This window comes from Plutella xylostella, chromosome 13, assembly GCF_932276165.1.
Source record: "Plutella xylostella chromosome 13, ilPluXylo3.1, whole genome shotgun sequence".
NCBI classification, from domain to species: domain Eukaryota; kingdom Metazoa; phylum Arthropoda; class Insecta; order Lepidoptera; family Plutellidae; genus Plutella; species Plutella xylostella.
The window spans coordinates 7,600,393-7,616,398 of NC_063993.1; the positions used below are offsets into that span (position 1 = coordinate 7,600,393).

General features: G+C 37.5%; 1 protein-coding gene across 4 annotated transcripts in view; it reads left to right on the plus strand.

Moving 5' to 3' along the window:
* LOC105390007 (protein scalloped) overlaps positions 1-16,006 on the plus strand; it is a 47,799-nt gene that overhangs the window by 14,217 nt on the left and 17,576 nt on the right. The window lies entirely within an intron of this gene.

Here is a 16,006-nt window from a genome sequence, read left to right on the forward strand (position 1 = left end):
ATGTTAATTGAAATTTTGCATTGTAGTATTCAACAGTTGTTGTGGTTCATGTTAAGTATAAATAATATATCGCACAAATGTAGTGAGGCCCCGACACTAACGTCAGAATGTGCCACGTGCAGTCCGTAGATAAACAATGTCAACCACAATTTCGCGGTTTCAGCTAATTTTGTGTTGTAAAATAGTGATTGTTTCCGTCCACCCGCTAGAAAATAATAAAGTTACTATTTCGGTACAAATTAGACTGAGTGGTTTCAGAAAAACCACTTTGTATTTTGTCGTCAAACTCTGGTAGATTTTTGTTACGTAACAAGGAAAATGTCTCTCTTTAAACACCTGTGTCGATCATTTGGTGCGAATGTTATTAGGACGGAATTATAAATACATTTAATTGATGGAAAGTTTTTGAATTGTCCGACTATTTATTATCGATTTCATATCCCTTCGTAAATTTTCTTGCAAATACCTAATGCATATATTTTTTTATTTAAGTTTTACTTATACAATTTTTTTTTTCAAAAAAATAAGTTAAATTTTTGTCCTTGGCATTAGTTATTTTTATTGTAATATAATATCTTTCTATAACACTTAATCAATTTATCCGCCAATAGTTTTATCTTTGTCTATAAACCAAAACATACTCAACTCACCTTATACTTAAACAAATAAACTAACTGTCTTGAAAATAAAACCCGATTAAATACAAAATAAGGAAGCTACTTCTATCTCCACAAGGACTCGTATAAATGAAGGTAATTCAACACATTTACTGTTGTCGATTGCTCCCCGAATGCCTGAAAGATACTTAGTAGTGAAATGGGAGTCTCAATTGATTAGCCAATTACATGAAATAGCTTCTCGAAATTTCTCCCGTCGTCGCGTCGGTTTTGTTGTGAAGAAACTTTTCATGTTTTGCGACCTGTTGAATGTGCTGTGCATCTGCTATTAGAGTGTTATTGTCGATATCATTTGTATTTTATGTGTGGTCATTGATTACTTTGCTTTTTAGTCGACTTCGTCTGTATGTATTTTTTTTGGAATGCTCACCTTGATATTTTGGTATAATACCTTTTTGGTATTCTCCGTGATGACCGATTTTGATAATTCTTTTTTTGATTTATTGGGTTTATTTTTTATTAATAATCATATTGAGGATAGGGATAGTCAGTTGTTAAAAACCATCCAACAAATCCTACTTGCAACGAATCAAATCCACTATAGAAAAAAACAATCTACGACGATAAATATGAAATGATGATGATGAACTGGATATAAATAAGTAGGTAAATTATTATATTTCAGACCAACAAAAAATATTTTTAGTAAGCATGCCGATAATAACTCAGCTACCAAGTTTTATTCAATAAGGACCAACATTTTGTGTGGACTTACACGAGCGAGCTAGCCAGTCTAGAAATGTCGACTTTATCGCTAGAAATAACCATAAAAGTTTGATTTATAAACGACGCGGCATCGCCTCGTGTAATAAAATCGACGAAGGTTGTGCCGCGAAATCGTACGTTTTCCTTGCTAAAAGTGGTTTATTTTCACCATGAACTCTTTTTATACCATTTTAAACTGTATTAAGTACTTTTGTTTCCTTCGAATACAATAACTCATACACCTACTTAACTTACATCGCAAACCAAGATAAGAGTTCTATATATTGAACGAGTGTTCCTGAAAGTGAATTCGACCCGCTGACTTGACCTCGACAACTCTGAAGTGCGTTAATAATAACGAAAAGTAGGAGAGCGTGCGGTGGACTGTATGCAGCCGCTGCAGCCTGCAAGCCGTAGCCCACGCCACCTCCGTGACACAGCCTGGCCCCGCCCCCTGCCTCTCGCTCACTCCCGCCGGCCAGAGCGAGACGGCACGGCTCCCTCCGTCGAAGCCTCCGCACTCCGCACCGTACCAGTTCCAAGAAAAGCCAACTGTTATTATCCGTCGCGGATTGTTCTCGACCTATCGCCCGCTTTTATTATGTGGCTCTCATGAATGAATCCCGCCACCGCAGGTGTATGCCCCGGAGCGAAAATTTTTCGGCAGTAATTGCCTGGATCTAAATTCGTATAGTTGCTCAGCAATTTCCAGCACGCCACTTGATAATTTCCAGTGGCTGGCTACTCAGATGCTTCTAATTTCTTTCGTTTCGCAGGAAGTTGCATGATTTCTCCTTTTGTATGATTATTGACACAGATGCATAACGATAAGCCCACTTGGCTTTTGGACGAATGCATGTCGAATTAGACATCGATCAAACTCTTATTGGCACCAATGCATGTGATAATTTCGGCATGTGTGGGATGATAAGTGTCTGATGCCAATGATTGGATAATCACTACTTTATCGCACCATTGAGAATATTTTATATCTATGAAGGATCTGTATGACTTAATATTCTTTTGTTTTTTACTTGGTAATTAAGTATTTAGTACATAATAATATTTATTTCACTTTTAATATTTGACTCTCTACATTGTATCGTCTGATACTTACTTTTTGATAGGTCAATATTTCTAAGTAATAAACCCCTATTCCTATTTATCAGCTTTCTAATTATTTGCAGCAAGCTATAAGCTTACATTTGAACAAAAAGGTAAAGGAGGTATTGGGGATTAACGTCGTCATAAATAATGAATAAAGTGCTATTAAAAAACCTCAGTGGTACCATTAATTAGAACGAAACTAGTTTGGAAGCGTGACAAATTTGAATGGCGCTCTCTTGGGCTCGTAATATTGTCTTGGCAGCCGCTACAGATGATGGATTCGATTCAACGTCAAGTAAATATAGCTAGGCCGCTTCCTGTAATGCTTCAAAATACGAATTAAATTACATTGTGGATAACTTGCGAACAAAATGTATGAAACTAAATCAAAATCCAGAATTTAAGAAGTAGATGTTCAAACACTGTTTTTGAGTCGAAAAAAAAATCGCGAATTTTCGATTCATATTATGTCGATGGGCGCGTAAAGGTACAATTACAAATTATCTACGATTACGATTGGCCACGCTTCATCTTCGTGCTAACCAGTTAACAGTTTGTAATCATCTGATAAGAAATCAATTACAATAAACTATCTTGTAAGTAGAGAAAGTAATAGGATCATCGGTTTGAGAAGATGTTTGGTTAATTGTGGTGTTGTGAGGTTGAGCTCTGAGTCTCAGTGTTTAAGATCCAGCCACTGCCGAAGTCGAGTCGGTTCTCCGAGTGGTCTAACCGGTTTCCTTCGGGCGCGTCTGTCGTAATAACAGTAGCCTTAACGATTGTTGGCCCACGATAAATATAACTTGTTCCGCCGTTATAATACGCCCGCAGCCACCTCTTTTCACTCTTTCTTTACCTTTCGATACAATCCCTCAAAAGTGGACTGGTTAACAAAAGTTCATGTTAGCACACGTTTGTTAATGCCTTTTGTAAGTTTTTCCATTCACGGTTGATCTACTCCACGTGTATACGTTTAGTGTCTTTTTAACACCTATCTATTACATTTATTTACTGTATGTGCCTTTTTATCATAAAACGTAATCTAAACTATCTCATTTAGGTAATTACCATCATTAATTTCAACAGTGCCAATTAAATTTAATTTTCAATGAGAATTTAATGCCTTTAACGACTCAAACCGCAGGCTTGGAAAATTTATTTCTCACGCAAACGTTGTAGAAGAGAACAATATCGTAATAATAGGTTTTCGTACAATATGAAATTGTCAAGTGATATGTTTATTATCACCTCGTATAAATGTATTTTGTATGTGATGTGATGTGAGTGACTAATGTAATAGAAATAATGTCAGAAATAATATCGCAAAGTGACAATGGCGAAGGCACCGTCCACGCGCGACGAATATTCATAGCTTTTATGATTTGCATTATATGATATGAATTTCTTAGACGCGTGATGAAGTATGTATGCAGAATAGAATAGAATATCATTTTATTCAACGTAAAATTTTAAAATGGTTTGTTGAATGTCAAGATTATGATCACAAGTTCACAAAAGCTCAGTCACTGGGTTCAAAAAGATTATACACTCACGGGCAATGAAAAAGTTCCACTCACAAAATGCCGACACCAAACAACCCTAATTTTTTTAATCAATTTACAAGTTGAACAAAATATTACCTTTGTTTGTTGGTAATATCTGTTAAATGTACTTCAATGATGCAGAAGGCGTCATTAAGATAGCTTTTTCCGTTTAGAAGTAATTTGTTGCTTTTCTCAGTGGTACCTTTTCATTGCCCGTGAGTGTATTTTACCAGTATAGTTTCAGCTTAATCTTGTTAGCTTCCTGTCTAGGTTTATCTTCTACGTCACCTAGGCATGACGTCAATATCATTTTAAACTAAATGTTAGCTCACCACTTGCCAAATTATCATTATACTTACAATTTATGTAACAATGTTTGGGTCTACTGTAATAATAATTAGGCTGAATATTCTTCGTACATATTGAAATTCAGGTCGCTCAAATCTAAAATACAAAATTGTTCAACTAAGCAGTGTGTATAATCAAGTTAAACACACTTATTGTTGAAAGTGCTAAGGTTTCCACTACGATTGAAAATGGTTTAAACAGATCAACCGTAGAGAGATTATCATTAACTAAGAACAAAGTAATCACTGCAAAAAACTTGCTATTTGCAAATGTTGGCGGCAAAATCTCTCATATGAATCACCGGTGCGACGCGATCATTTCCGCGCAACCAATCGGAAAATTCCTGTTATCGTGCTAACTTTCTTCAACATTCGATGAAGCCGAGATCTTACAAGACTTCGTTCGATCATGAGCTATATTCAAAGCGCATTAGAAACGAGGGAAAAGTGACCAATTTCCTTAGCCGGTCAATGTACACCGGTTGGCAAAAACTAAGATATTAACACGCAAACCACGTGTATTACACTTGCTTGCCTCAGATAAATATTTATCCGAAATCTATTCACTTAATTGACATTTAAAAAGTTATTTAATTATTCTAAATTACCATTATGTAAGGAATTAAATTGCACTGATAAAGAGAGAGCAAATCGCCAAATGTTGAGGATAAAAAAAAAACGAAAACTTTAAAGTAAACAATAATATTGTACTATGCACATAATCTCTACAAGCGGCTGTAATAAGACCGCTTTATCAGCAACGTCAAGATAAGGCGAGGAGACTAGAACCAAAGCAACGGTGACATCACCTCCACACAGCTATTTGAGGCCTTGATAAAGAAATTGTTCATTAGACAACCTGCCCGATAACATAAACAATAAATTGCTAATGCTTCCACAATTGTAATTTATGGCCACTAGCCAGTTTACGCACAACTTCGTAATAGTATTTTAATGATATGCCACTAATTTTAAAAAGTCCAGAAACATCGTTAAAAAAGTAGATTCGAAGGTGAACAAAAACGTAAATGGTGGTCTACAAAATTTCGTGAACGGTGTAGCCGATCTACTCGAGCGCGACTTAGCAAAGACAGGAGCATATCGGATTGAAACTCGAAATCTCAAACCGGTTTCCAAGTCCTGCATCCTTCTCCAACAAGTAAGAGTGTGTATGTTCGGACTCTATCTGTGAGTCACTGTTTCTACGTGTCACGCCGGTCTCTACGCACTTCATGGCCACCGTTCAGTTTGACTTGCTTTAGCCCGGCTACGTCTATTGCATTCACTGTTTCTAACTTAAAATAAGTATCTAATTTAACCTAATCATTGGCAATTACATAATTCATTGTTTTATGTGGTATATGTATCGCAGCTCATAAAAACCACCAGTAGGTCCCACGTAAAATAAATGATGTTTTAAGACTCATTTAAAATTTGAGATTCACTTTGCCAGTAGGTATAAAGTTTCTTTATTGCTTGCAATTAATATCATTTCCCAAAAACGTTGTTAAGGTGAAAGGATATTTTATGTGTCAACGTTAGCATTGAGATTAAGAGGAGAATTTACTGCGTTTACCCGTTTATGGGTCATTTTGCTTCGCTTTGTATAAACAGCCCGACCGTCTCCCGTGGGTTATTATGTGCGTTATTTTTACACCCCAGAAGTTCACAGTAAATCACAGCTTTATTGTGTATTTACTCTTCATTTTCAACATTGGCTACTTAATCTTTCAAGTCGTTGGTTTAGATATTAGCGTTGTTATCGAATGTAGTGTAACACTTGTCAAATTCGTTTATTCGAGCATTATTCGTTTTGATTTATCGTGGTGCCAAGTGGCGCCGTCGGCCGCTCGGAGGTGTAGAAAGAGAAAGGGAACATTCAAAAGTAGGTAATGTTTTTGCTGTTGGTGGTGGAACGAGCGGCGCATGAATCACCGGCCGCGTGGGCGACCAGCTTATTGTGCTTCGTCTTGTATCCACACTTCATAGATAACATTGACTTTTTCTCTTACCTCGCTCCGTAACGATTGATTTCGATTTCTATGAACTGCTTCGTGTGAATTTCCTATTGAATGTTAATGTAATAGGCGCCTATCAAATATATCAAAACGTTTACATCTTCGTGCAGTTTTGTACTCATTTTCTTCCACGTTTTTGTGATATCTGCTTTTATATGTTATTCTCTCTCGCCTAAATAATGTTAGCAGTATGTATATTTATAATATAAGATAATAATATAACCTAACCAACATATAATATAATATAACCTACAACATAGTTTTTTGTTAACTTTAAATGTTTTGTTCAAATAATAAACATGCATGAAACATATTGTTTAATTTAGTATGTACCTATCTACAGGGGCACTACAAATAAATTTTAAAGTGATGTTTCTATTGCAACTATTCTCATTTGGTATTGAACTTTTGGTTGCGGTTAAAGCGTCTAACTATTCGAGTTCACTCCACTGACCTTTTCTGTATCGATACAAATTCAGTCGGGACGTGATGTCGCAAACAGCAAATTGAGCGAGCTTTCTCACTCGGCTCACCATTGTGTTGTACGATATCCGTTCACTTGCAGTGAACCCAGAGGTATAGACCTGGCATAATGACCATGAACTTTAAAACAATATTAGAGTATGTGCTAATGCTAAGCCAAGACAAAATTAAGAATTTGTGACGAGTTAATGACACTAAAGACAGAGACTTAGGAATAAATGTGCTTACGCGCGAAATATAGATTTCTTATGGGTGTAGTAAAACAGGTAAAATATTAGTGTAAAGGCTCATGAAGTTAATTACACAAAAATACCTTAAGTAATTTTTATGTATTTTAACATTAAACACGTTTATGTAAGTATTTATCTCTGAAATCAATAATTCCAAACTTTAATGATGATCATCATAATCCAGACTGTTCTTGCTAGTAGCACAGCTTTGTGTTTATATTTAATAATAATATAGTATATATTTTTTCAGGTCTGCAAGTAATCTTACTGCCTACCTATATATAAATCATGTAAATAATAATAATAATAAACATTTATTTCAGGCATCAGTGGCCCATATTATAAACTAAACACATACATTTTATATCATACAAAATAATAAATAAAAATAACATAATTAGGTATAACATTTAAAATAAATAACATACATATTATGTATTAGTGTAAGTTCACAAAGCTTAGCCGTGTTCATCTGCTGCTTACATCGGGTCAAAAGACCGTTATGTATTTGCATTGAACGAGCCTGGCGGCAAACAGACGTTCGGTTTTCAATGTAAGTAAATGCAGTTCTTTCTACAGTTTATATGTTGGCCTTCTACTTACACTTACTTATAGATAATTATATAAATGAACAGTATACTTATTTACATTTTACCAAATAATTATCATAATATACTTACCTATCTGTAGGTAATTGTGGCAACTATTTATTTTACTTACATTAATTTTATTTCACCACGGCGTTACGCTTAGAAGAGCTATTTAATTTTCATGTAGAGAAAAACTTACATAATATTAATTAGGTGCTTACTAACTTAATTTGTTACAAAAATTACAGCAAATTCGTGTCAAATGGGGTTATCCATATTTTATCTATAAATCAAGATGTTTGTATTTGATTAATTTCTTTGTCGTTTTGCCGTCGGTGCCTAGCAGGAACCGGTCTCACTTGCATTTAAAACAAGCATTTCTCGAAACCGGTATATTTCGTTAATTTAATTCACCGCCATTAAAATAAATCACTGTATAAATACAAGATTGAAATTTAACAATCAAAGCCAATTTTTATTACGCTTTTAGCATCCGCATGGTTTTGGAGTCTATGCATTAAATTGCAAATGTAATTTGATTGTAAGATTAGCTTCTACATAAACTATGAACACTACTATTTGAGAACACGTGTTAGTACTCGTATCGTCCAAACGTCCCAACATGGCTGTGTCTTGGCCACCGAGTGCTCGGTGAACAGAGCTTTAGCCACAAATGGCTCATTTCGCCACTTCCTACTCGCCGCCTGCTGAATGCCCCGTTATCTCCCATAAAATTAGTCTTGTTCTCTATCCTTTGCATCTCTTGAGCTTAAATACTGTCTCTTAAGATGAAATAAATATAAGTAACTACTCCAAGTACTTACTTACTAATATTAATTATGCATGCATAATATATTATTGATGACCCACTGGTTTTCTTGTTTTACTCAATGGTAGCAAGTGCAGCGAAACGAGAGCCCGAGATGTTCGTATAGATACTGATCATGCCTCCAGTAGAGCTGATTATAAGGCCAGGAAGTGAAACTACTGAACGCCCCTACCAGTTCTGCTCGCCTAGTATTTAAACTGACAACAGGTTAATTTCTCAGCTTACTTTTACTGCAGAACTGGGGTAATAAAACTAATTCGCTTGTAAGCTGTAAGCATTTCTTGCTCGAACCTGGATCTTTAATTGCTGTTCGACTTTAGAGTAGCTTTTTGTGCAGCTTCAAAGATCGAGGTTCAATTATCGTTTGAACTGATAGAGCGGCAATCTTGTGCAATGAGTCGATTGTAACAATAGTTGTAGAGTCGTTGGCGTGGTGCACCTGTCAACACGCAGCACTAACGCACAAATCAGTTTCGTCACGAGGGGCCCGGGGGGCGTGAGGGGGCGAGGGGGACCATGCATTATTCAAGGCTCATTTCTATTCGAAGCCGACATGCTGCCCGATAAAAACTTCTCGTTTGACAAGTCCGACGCCTGCACCCTTTGTACTTACGTCATGTTCCCTCCTTTATTGCATGTGTGCCTTAAGCGTCGTTAAACTTATTTGTCGATGTATTTTTATTGGTTTACCGTAAACTAATGGCTTTATTTTCACAGCTACTTATTTTTTGATGATAAATAAAAAAAAAAACTTATATTAACTTTGTGTCAATTTGTAAATCAATGAGAAATGGTAAGGCTCGTGAAACGTGTTAACAGCGTTCCCGAAAGAATACAAATCACATCCTTTACAAGACCGTTTGTGTTTTATGATAATACGCAACTGTTTACAATGCTTTTAAAGAAACAAAACAGGAGCTTAGTATACCAATAACTGTCTGTGCTGGCGTGTTCGAAGTTACAAGCGATGGGGTGAAAGATCAAATCTTTTAAAGGTCCTCGTGGCTCGGCTCAACACTCACCAATGAACGCGTGATCGATTTGCCCTACTTATACGGAACGAGTTATAGCAGCTCTAACGTCTCTATTTTCTATTTTCATATGATCATGATCAGTAATGTTTAAGTTTACGACTCAAACAAGTTTCCCCTGTTGGAAATGATAATATAATTTTGCTTTACAAATAAAAGTCTGTGTCTCGGCCGCAGCGTTCGGAAACAAGTTGCAGTGTAAAGTGATAATGCGAGTGAGTGGAGCTAAATAGGAGCGGAAACGTGAAGCGCAAGACAGTTTTTGTTGGCATTTTGCCCGAGGATCCTCCGTTACATGGTCCCCAAGTGTTGGCCGATGACGATAGGCAGACGATTCGGATCATTTTATTTCGAGATCGCTCGGAAGTCGGTAAAGCATACGCGTTATTGAAAGATTTATCGCTACTTTCTTGTAATCCCGACAGCAGTACGCATGTATCGTGTAAGTAAGAAGAGGACGTCCGTAATTTATTGCCGTGTCGTTGTCAAAAACAACTGACGACGTAAAAAGAACGTATCGTACGAAAAATCATCAGATCAAAGTACTTACCTAAATAGCGATCTGCCTAAGCTAGCGAGTGGTGCTGAATTTTATGCGGAGAGAATAAAGCAGAAGCGACAAAAATACGCAACGTCTGATTCTTTGTCGCTAGTAATAATGTAATAATGACCCGCATAGTAAACCAGCGATGATTGTGGATGTCGCAACTCCGCGCGAATCGTGCTGTCGTGTCGTAGCCGTTTATTTTCTAATTACCAGCCACTAGCATTTCCATTAGCCCCACTAACTGGCGTCTATGCTGAATTACTAACTTCATTGCGTACCTACCGCCTACATTGTTCATAGAAGCTGTGATATCAGTTTGGATGTTTACAGCGTTGTAGCGTTTAGCTCGTGAGGTTCCAATTAGTTTTGGGCCATTGAGCTTTTACCTCCGACCGCTTGTGTCTATAGATAACTTTGTGTAATGGAGAGAAAATGTGTTCAAAGAACTCTGAACCATGATTATATTGGTCCAAGAAATAATACTTATTAAGTCCTATTAGCTAGGTACTTAGTTAATCGCAGGTAGAGAGAACTTCAACCGGCGTGTAATTAATGTCAATAAGTATTAGGTAAATGCCTATGTATAAATCGACGTATTTACAATCATTATCTTAGCAACACAGATATTTGCACTACGGATGGACGAGACATAAATGGGAAATCAACAGAGCGGCTCCACATACCTACGGCCTTATGTCGCCAGAGCCTAGTTTTTTCACATTTATATGTCCTATTGCGACGTAGGAATGTCTGCTAATAGTGGCCAGCAACATTTTGCACGTGCCGTGGACGTTGCTGCGACGGTAAATGAGTGTAATTTAGTAAAGCAACCTCTTTGACTCGCAAACTCATAACAGCCTTCCAAGCTACCGCGCTTAGATCGCAATTGAGATACGCGGGAATTAAGTTAAATAACCACCTAATTGCGTTGAATATTTTTCCATAAAAATCTCCAATTAATCGCGTATGCGTAGTAATCCTCGGCGATGTAAAATTTACACTTATTATTATTATCGTTAAAAACTTAACTAAACTCACTAATGACAGGAAACGTGGTGATGACATGAAGTACGCAGGTGTTATCGGGGCAGCGCCCACGCAACGCGAAGTAAATCACCAAACCCAGGCCGCGCCGTCAACGCTCCGCCACAAAGCCACAATCTATGCAAATCGCTGCCTCAAACTTATTGCTCTCGCCTCGCCTTTACAAATGCATACTAAATAGCACACCAACCACGCCAACCTTTTGTTCCTGCCCGTTTAACTCCCATGCGTGCTTTGTAATTCAATGTTTTCCTGGCGAAATTAACGGGCTGATCGCTTGATAAACACGATTTGTTAGTCACATGTGAAATGGAAATCAATGTTTTGACTCCATGTAGGTTGGTGTAGTTAGGTAGGTTCATGAAAAAATAAGTAAGGAAAGTCCCCGTATCTTCGATGGCGGGCCGATTCCCATGGAGTTCTCAGAACGCAGCACAGAATGTAACGAGAGATGTTGCCACCACTCTTCCGCGTATACGCGACTCGCATTGCTATCCAATTATATCTGATACCGTCGAGAAATATCATTGTACGATTAGCTGTGTAAATGTGAGAATCTCATTAAATGCAGCCATCGCTCTAGTATGGAACAGGATAAGCTATTGCCGCCATCTGATCTTTGTTCACTAATGCTACCAACGCTTTTATGGTGCTAAACTTTATTTTATTTGCTACTGTGAACTGGGAGTATCAATTTTAGATTTACTAATAGGGGCATGTCATATTAATTTTAACGTAAACATCAAAGTAGACGCATGATGATCTATCTATTAATTTAAAGACATTGTAGTTGTCCAAGTGCAGCCTGTATCGTCCAGTTGGTCGTTGAACTTTGAGAATTGGCACCAGCAAATTCAGTCCCGAGTCCCGGCGCGAGCCAGCCAGCGACCGACCGCACCACAACCGTTAGCACAGTTAATTGCAAACGGACGGTTTCTCTTTATTATCCCTTCGATACTTATTTCCTCAAGCATCTTCTATTCAAGCGTTAGCTATAAAGTTGGAGCCATTGAGAGCATCTGAATAGTTGCCCAGACGATTTCAAAGCCCTCAAGATGTTCGCTAGCAAACTTGTTTCTAAGAGCGTAGCTAACATAGTCATAACTTAGTTAAACCGTCTATCGCATCGGCAACACTCGGCTTCAATGCAGCTCAAATTGATTCGATTATCCGCGCACCTCTATCTCATTGAGGCTCTCAGATTCCCTTCATTACACCTCCGCGCTGCTTGCCGCATTCAAACTAACCTAACCTAATAAATGGAGTTCGTCTATTAGGGCATTGCTATTTATTGTCTGAAAGCGATACCGTGTTTACTCAATACAAACTTGTGGGATCTGTTTGCGTAGGAGTAACACTGATATAATACCGACGAGTAATTCTAGCACAACATAGGCATCCCAGATAATGCCTACGTCAGACAGGTATCCGAGGTATCTCCACGATAAAGTTTCGACATATTTTACAATACCGCAGCTAAAGAACATAGAAAGTAGCACGTTGAATACGTTGATATTTTTGTCCTGTTCAAGCGCTACAACTTGTAGTTACATTTGTAGGAAGCTTTTAAAATACGTTAGACGGGCCCACTCATTATTCCACCGGCAACATTTCGAACCAACGCACGCTGGAAGTTGGTCATGAATTCATTGTTTTTTTAAGCAGAGCCGTGAGGTATTGAACCACAATAGAAAAGTGTTCAGGTCACGTCCCTAGAGTGTGCAAACAAGGAATATTAATTTCAACAACGCTTTTTACTACATCTACACTACAAGCTAGACATCGATGCTGTCATTTAAGTATTTTATAGTTGCATAAGTTTATTAAATCATTCAATTCGATATAGCCATGGTTGTTTAGATTTGATTTAGGTACGGTACGCAATCCCAAACGGTGGTCTCGTTAAGCAATAGCGTGCTTTAGTTCTAGCATCAAAGATTTGTTCGGCGCGGAATCGTCACGAAAATTTCCCGTCTGCATGTGAGTAACTACAAGTGTACGAGTATGGCCGGTGGTCGCGTGCGGCGACTTGATGTTTTCGCAATGTAATTACCTGCTACTGCTCGGGTGAATATTATTTGTATCGATTAAGCGTGAGACGAGAGTGTTGGTGCATCACCTACATGGGCGACGTAGTGTGGCCGCTGCTCAGCTATCGTATCGATTGCGTCACACCGATGTGCATCGCGTTCGACTACATAAAAGCCCATTATTCTTCGGACACATTAAAATTCCAAGAGTGATTAGGATCTATCCCTAATGAGGTTATTTTTTTTTCAAAAATTGCAGATACAATGTAGAGAGGAATTTTTTCGAATAACCCGCTCTATGAAAACATAAATTATTATATTTATGACTTAGTTTTATAGATGATATTTTTCCAATTTCTAAAAAATAAATAATTAAATATTACCACCAGATACGGATAGTCTTTTCAGCATTGATGCGGTTTCGAGAACCTGGAGGGTCGCTCTCATATACAACGATATTTAGAGTCGTGGTTAGCGCTTCAGTTTGGTTTTTCCGAAGCTTCGGAAGCGTTGCGCGATCCACGGCTCTTTCTCGTTCTATCAAATGTGCCGATTGCTTGAAAATTTCTGTTCTTTCGATCGATGTAGAGAGTGACCCCCCCTGGTTGCGTTACATCGTTCCGCGCTGACGCTTCCATTTTGCACCACATCGAAAGTAATCAGAGCATCTGTTTTGCAAACTAGATCCTCATATCAAATCTTTGCTCTATTTGCCACAAGAACAAGAGTCTTAAAACCCTCAGATTTTCGCCAAGACTCTTATTCGCCGCGGGTCAATTTTTCGCTCCACATAAATACCAGACGTAAACGTCTCAACGACAGCATTATTGAACTTGGCATGCGGTAACACACCGTATAATTTAATGCCTTGAGATATTACCTCTGCATTTATTGTAAAGTCTATCTGTCTGCCAGCTCTCTTAGATTCGTAATGAAATGAAACAAATTTTACACAATTATAGTCACTTTCACAGATCAGCAGTGGAATATCATTCGTCCTCTTGGTAACCTTACCTATATTGTATGGCTTTTGCTATGTGTTCTGCGATCTCCTATACATCAGTAAAATGCTATAATGTTTAGCAGCTTTTCACTGAAATGTTTAACTTTACCTTCTAGTCTTTGTTTTAGAGGCAAGGTAGCCGTTTATTATATCGCTGGTATAGCATTTACATACTCGTACCTATAGGTTAGGTTGCCGCTAGGTTAGCTCATTCATGGGTTGGCTCACTCGGGCTACTGATTTATCGCCTTAATTTCATAAGTATCTCTTTGTTACCGACGGCCTCTATCTATATTATATTTAAGCGATATTGCGTCTATAACTCAGGGATGAACTGAGTTGTGGTTCTAGCGGCATCATGTCTGCCGCAATGTAGACTCCGGCTGCCAGCTATACCTACATATTATTTTGAGAAATTTAGTACTTAAGCCTATTCTAGATTATTTGTGAGTAAAATTGCGTTAAATGTAAATTTTGATGAAATTTTGTGTAATTTTTTAGTATACTCACATGAATGATTAGCATTTGATCCTGAACTTGTCTTCTATGAATAAGAGTAAAGCTATCCCAATATTCCGATTATACAAATATTGTATTCGCATTTATTTATTCACCTTCAGTTTGATAATATCTAAACATGAGTTCGGGGATACGCTCATTTGACGCCAGTATTATGTGAAAAACAATCAGAATCAGTAACGTAACTCGAGCTAGGTCGCCGGTAGGCACCAGAGGCAAATTGACAATTTGAGTCTTAATTTGCAGCTGGCGACCCGACCGGTGATGATTCAGTATTCTATGTTTAGCGACGAGAATGCCAGGTCTACACCTAAATGTCAAAGCTCTAAGTGTTATTTTAGCATGTCAATAAACTGTTACATGCGTCCTTACGCACGGACAACACCTAGTTGGCAGAGATCGCGGTGTGAGTCAGTTGCTGATAATCGATGTTTTACGTGGCTTGTTGCTTTACTTCGATTCTCGAGAAAATTGCTTTGTTGTATTGAAGTGTCGTTACTAGTGTTTTTTTCTTTGTTTGGATTGGCTGACGTCTCAATTGTTAATTACGATCGTCGTCATAGAATATGTATTCATTAGGGCATATAGGTAATACATCATACATATACATATATAGCACATTACTTCAGAAAATAATAAAGCATTTTCCTCAATTTTTACATCGCCTAGTATATTGTCATTTATTCACTGAATTATAATTTTAGCTTGTTTTGGTAACTGATTCATAAATAACTGCAAACATATTGCTTTGGTAACATAACTTCCGGTCAAATTTAACAATATTGAATGCGCCTAATATTAAATCAAAACTGGCATAGGTAATTCAACATTATTAAGTAAGTTCTTATTTTAAACACAAGTAGGAAGGTTAAACTCAATTCCCATAGATCATAGGAGAAGCTACATTCATAATATTATAAAATATTGGCGACGGGTAAAGGAATAATACCCAAATTCTTTAGGTCTCTCCTCATACTACACATTATATTCACACTTTAAGAATGATAGTTAATGCAACAATAGCTCTGCTTGCATAATTGTTTCTTACATTATATTGTTTGATTTGCTACGATTACGTTGCCTAGTTCAACGTCACTCACAAACGTAACTCTGGTAATTTTCATTGCCACGTTTCATGATCACGAAATTACGACTGCCACGGTCGGGCAGCGTGTGTGAAACTGAATAAATCACAACCCTTGATGGTTGGTCTAGATCATTGGTACTCAACCTTTTTTATATAAGGGCCTCAAACACGTTTAAGTCATAGTGTCGCGGGCCGCAAGCAATTTTTTTTTTACT